This window comes from Martes martes (genome assembly GCF_963455335.1).
Source record: "Martes martes genome assembly, chromosome: 1".
In the NCBI taxonomy this organism is placed as follows: domain Eukaryota; kingdom Metazoa; phylum Chordata; class Mammalia; order Carnivora; family Mustelidae; genus Martes; species Martes martes.
This window is the reverse complement of record NC_137888.1, coordinates 11,624,061-11,630,060: the sequence shown is the minus strand read 5'-3', so window position 1 is coordinate 11,630,060 and position 6,000 is coordinate 11,624,061.

Below are 6,000 nucleotides of genomic sequence, written 5' to 3'. Positions count from 1 at the left end.
CGGACGCCCGCTAATCAGGCTTCTAGGCCACACTTCTGCAGGCTAGAAACTCTGGTTTCGGCCTGGCCAGCCTGGCTCGACCGGCAAGGTCCTGCCCGGCTTGCGGAGCGAGACTTCCACGTCTTTCTTCCAGGCGGTAGAGCCAACAACAGCAGCCTACACGGTCTTCCATTAAACGAGACACATTTGAATCTTTAGGAAACATCGCCACATGGAAGGTGCCTGCCGTGGACGTCCAGCAACAGTACCTCTTAATCAAATGGCTCTTTGCATCACAGGGGGGCTCAGGAAGGCAGGACCCACAGGAGAGCTGCTGTGCTTCAGCTCATCTGGGATCAGAGATGCTGTTTGTTTCTGATGCATCACGTCACCGGGAGCACCGCAAGCCACAAACACTGGTGTGCGGGCTTCCTTGCAAGATTGGGAAGTAAAGGTGGACCTGACTCTGTCTCTCCATCCATAAACTGGGGCCACGTAATGCTAACTGTGGGATGCTTTCTGCATAAAATAGTGCTGTATAATGACTTGCTGCACACACACACACACACACACACACACACACCGGGGGTGAGGGGGAGACCATTGAAATTAAAAATACCGCAGTCTCATGGCCTCAACGCCAAACCGGTGGCTGGTTCAATTTCTCCCCAAGTGAATGAACAGTGTGATGTTTCTGAATACCCTCTGGCTGCCCCCCACCCCAGGACGACTGCAGGGAGGCTCCGATGGGCTGGGGAGACGGGCTTGGTGGAGTGGGGGCGGGGAGACAGGGAGAGTCCTGGGCGCTAAGCTTCACATAAAGGAAGCAAAATCAAAAACCCAAGCCTGAAAAAAAAAAAAAAAACCCTACATTTAATTGGCTAGCAAACAGGATTCCTGGGGCTTTTGCTTTCTCAGCTTCCAGAGAAGGATTTAGGCAGGGGCACTCCCCCCGCCCATGGGATAAAAAAAAAAAAAGGATTAAATTCAGGTTTGGTCTGGCTAGTACAAATTACATGCAGAGTATACAGTCTCTTTGCATATTGCCTGGGCTTTTGCGGGGAGGGAACAGGCGGGAGAGGGAGGGCTGGATATTGACGAGGGGGGGAAAAAAAAAAAACTAAAAACAACTTGCTGTTTTCATATGGTGGGATAAAACAGTTTTGTCTCCATAACTGTGCAGAATGTCAACGGTGGCACCGTGTCGTGACAAGATTTTTTATTTATTTATTTATTTATTTTTAGGTTAAGCTCGGCTCACACCCGAGCCGTAGCCCCCTGAGGTATTGCCGCTTTAATTGTGTTCAGTATGATCTACCAAACAATATGTCTTGATAAATCTGAATGGCAATCCGGCGCACGGTTCCCCTTGGCATCGCTGCAAAGCCAGGCCTCGCTTTAGTGAACCCGTTCAGGAATGTGGGTTAATTCGGCCGACCCTTTTTACCCCCACAGCTCTGTTTTTGTGAGGTTGGCAGAAACTGACACGTTTTCTTTTGCTTAATTAAGTTGTTCAGTAGAAGGCTGGTCAAACAGTTGCATCTACGTGGGGAGTCTGCAGATACACAGAAAGCCGTGGGCGTTTCCAACATAAAAAGGGGGATTCTGTCATTGTTTGGGTGTAGACGGGTCATTTTTTCAAAGTTACTGCTGCCTGAGTGACCACAACCGCGCGCACAGCCCTGAAAGGAAATTAAAGTCGCTTAACTACAACTACTACCTTGGGCTCTGAAGTTTAGTTTTTAAAAGAGATGGAGAGTGTGCAGGAGAGAAACGAAACGGTCTCGTTCACGTGGCCTCTTATTTCTTTCTGGCCTTTTTTTTTTCTTGAAGGCAAACAGAGGACTCATCTAAATAAGAAGGGTCCATTAATAATTACAGTTACGAATTAGAGCTGGTATGATGAAACTCTCTTTCCAGGTGGCGAAACAAAACCCATGCCCTGGCCGGGGCTTTCGGGGCAGAGGAAGAGGGCCCAGTCACCTTTATGCCCGGCGCTGGGGCTGGGAAAAAATGTCCACCCACCACCTCCCAGCTGGTGAGATTCCAGCGCTCGCTCCTTGCTGATGTTATGACAACCACAAACAATATCGCTCTCATGGATATTCAGAGGAACTGAGGACCTGATCGGAGGCGGCTCTCATCATCTCTCAGTCCCTTCTCGAAGCTTCCTACATGCTGATTTTGATCACCTTTATCTTTCTCATGCATATCCCCCTCCGTTCTGTGGCTATCTGGTCCCCCTACGAGTTTTCCTTGCACGTGCTGGGCGATCGAATTACCAGAAGGTTATGTGCTTCTATGGCACTTGGACTGGGCTCTGGGGTCCGTTGTCAACAGTTAACAGGATCCACAGCATGACCGAGAGAGTGCCATGCTTTTGTGCCTCAGTTTACCCGTAGTAGCAGGTGCCCCAGGCCAGGTACTTCGCAGGCATCTGATCTAACCTTCTGAGCTGGACTTGCCCTCTTTCTCCCTCTTAATAAATCAGTATCCGGAGAACCCACCTATCCCACAAGCCCTCGGCACCATCACTGTGCTGATATCAAGACCAAGATGTTCGCCAGTTACGAAGGCCCCACTCTCACCAAGCTGTTGGGTCCCTCACACCTCAGGTTTTGTGCAGAGCCGCTAGAGGAAATGTCTGCACACACAGGGAAACCCTCATCTTTGCCGTGAAGCCCCACACTTGAACTTCCCACCAGGTCCCAGAACAGCAGCTTTTGGGAATCCCAAAGATAGCCTTTTTTCCTTCTGGAGGAAAACGTCTGGACAGTGAAACATCTTAAGGGTCCTCACTGTGATTCTTCTCTTCATAAACGAGAAGGAACTGGCAACTATTTGATGGGTTTAAGTTGCACGAAGGGTGAAATAATGGTTCTTTAAGGAAAAAAAGAGAAAACACTTTGGAGTCCACTTAAATTCCTTGAATCAGTAGTCAACACTGACATCCAGGACCTGCTCATTACACGCGCTACCTGCTTCCTCCCCAGACATCCCAAGAGCTGGTTATAGATTAATACCCAGGACCCCACGGTCCTATACTTAGGTTGTATATAACACAAGATGCCCTTATCTCAAGGTGTTTCCAACGGGTACGTAGAGAGTTGTAGGAGGATTTAGAAGTTCTGGTTTGTACAACAGCTTCCCAAATGACTTGTTGTTCTGGAGAACCAAAGCTCAGCTATACACATACGCACAGAAAATGCAAAATCCCTAGTTCTGGTTGGCGATGCTTAAGGACCACATAGATCGTTGGTCTGCTGCGTCCCTGCCCTTCTCCTGCCTCCGCGATGGCTCAAGGAAGGCCCCAGAAACTTTCCCACCAGTCTTCAGTTACGGGGCCAGGATGCTTGCATCACTTCCCTTACCTCCATCCCGAAAAGCCAGACTCACAACTATACAGTCCCCCCGCACCACAAAACTTTGCAGTAACAGCTGACCGGCCAGTCCCCGCATCTCTTAAAGAGAGGGGCTGTCAGAGGCCGGCAGAGGCCAAGCAGATGGGAGCCGCCGCGGCCGGGCCAGAGCGGATGCACGAGTCACACCGCCTGGCAGCCTTCCCACAGTCGGGAGGTGGTGTGTGGGGCTGGCCCTTTGCTTCCCACTTGAGGTGGTGGGCCCTCTCCCCCTCTCCAACTCCCTGACACCCTGGGCAGATTTTTCTTTGGCTTTTGAAAAATCCAAGACACACTATGGCTCCGAGTCGCCAAGTTCCAGCTGCTAGAGAGCCGGCCTTTCGCTCGGCTGCCTCACCACCAACATTCTGTCTTTCCACCCAGGGAAACAGGAGGCCTTCCTGGAGGCGGGCGAGCCCACAAGAGTTCAGATGCTGCCACTCGGGTCCTGGAGACGGAGGGAGGACTCACAAGGGCTGGCCGCGAGCCATCTCACGATTCCCTGGCACTCAGCTCCACATGGAGCTCTGCGGCTCTCCAGGACAAAGAGGAGCGTTTTTATCAGCCCAACGTTCTGCTGACAAATGCATAATCAACTGACAGAGAGCGACCAAGCAGCATTTCAAAACCCCCAGTTACGGAGAGGCCGGGCCCAAGCGGGGATGGTCACTTTCTGCAGGTGTTAGCCAGTGTCCCTGCATTTGCATGCATTTGCATATACTGTCAAACAGTTGGCTGACAGAAAGTCTGAGGAGGTCTGGACACAGCCCAAACCTGTCAGTGGCTTTCTCCTTGCCAGTCAAGGTTGGCCTGGGCGGCAATTAGAGTGGGGAGACGAGTACTTCTGACATTGCCATATACCCAGCCACAGCTGGGCGAAGCAAAACGGAAGGGCCGGCTTCGTTTGGGAAGACAGAGCTGCAGCGGGGAACAAAAACAAACACAAAAACAAAAACAAAGAAAGGGAGGGGACGACGGAGGGGTGAGGGCTCGGCCCGCTGGACGCTCTAAAGGCATTCTTCAGTGGGAAGAAGCGAGTCTGTCACCCTTCTGTGTGGCCGGGCAGGCTGCAGTGGTGTTGTGGTGCTTAGGGGTGAGCCGGCCCCGCGGACCCTCCCTGGGACCCCCCAACCCCTGCCCCCAGCCCCTTGCTGTCTGCTGTGCGAGGTCAAGTCCGCCTGGGAAAGGACCTCCCCCAGCCCCCACCAACACTACACCTCCTATCTTAGGCCTCAGGAGTAATCTCAGGCAGAAGAGACCCACAAATCCTAAAAGGGCGTTTCTGTGGCACGCTTTGTCCCCTGGAAGGCTGCACTGGGCTGCCTGGGCTTCGCAGCCGGTGAGAAAGTTGCTGGGGGCTGAGCACAGGCTCCGGTCCCCACTGTTGCCTGAGGATTACAGATCATATTAGCATATGGATTGCGGTGGGAAAGAAGCAAAAATCAGAGCCTCCCTACAGTAAGGAAGGACCTCAAGAGGTGGAGGGGAGGGGAAGGAAGACGGGCCCCCCCGCAGGAAGGTGGGTGGCGGTGGGGGGGGGGCTTTTAAGATCCCGGGAGATTTCTATTTGGGGGGTGGGAGCGCCCGCGTCCTTCGGAGATGTTGTTTCAGATTCTTTAAGCGAGACCTAACAATTTATTAAATACTTCATCTCTAAACAGTGGTGGGCACTAGAGTTTCACGAGCAGCGCACAATAGATTCTGTTTATTTGCCAACAATACGGACTCTGTGTCGCTCTGGACTGCAAGTGGCCGAGCCATCTGGCTCATATCTCCACAGTAAAACATTGTCTGTGACACAAAAAATGACTACATCCCCAGGACAAACTAGTGTGACCTCTAAATAAAGCCTTCCTCTGAAGCTATGATATCACACTGCACAGGGGACACCAGCACAATTGGGTCTGGTCACCAAAAGCCCAAGTGAGATAGCACCATGTAAATGGAATTCTACAGGAGACTTTTTGTCCTCCGTGGCAAACCATCCAGATCCGTCCACAGCACTGAAACATCTTTCTCATTCACCCTGGGGACAACAGTGCGGTTCTATCCGGGTGCTGGCAGCCCTCTTTCTCCCTCGCCAGCCCCAGGAAGCACACGTCCGTCCGTGTCTAGAAGCAGCACCTGCAGCCGCGGCTTCCAGCATTTCACTGATGGGGGCCCCACCTGCGCCAGGCTTTTTTCTCTGATATTCTGGAAACAAGCAGCCCTTTCTCCTCCCTGCCAGGGAGAAGGCCCCCGTGTGCCAGCTTCATCACAAACAGCCCAAGTCACTCGCAACATTGCGCCACCTGAATGCCCGCTTCCCCAGCCGAACAGTACACACACACACACACACACACACACGCACACACACGCACACACACTCCCCATCTCCCCCATCCAAGAAAGGGGCCGTTTCAATGGAAGAAGTGTCATTCTCCGGAAAAGATCCAACTCGGGCTCCACAAGCAAGACATCTGTGTGGCCGTTTGGTGGGAAAATTTTATTCCCAAAATGGAGACACGGTGAAGAACAGACCGGGACGCTGGACCGGCTGAAGCATCCCACCTGTTCCAACTCCTGGCGCTTCTGTTCTGTGCTGTTTTCACAAGAAACGTACCCTGATCCACTCCCCTGCGTG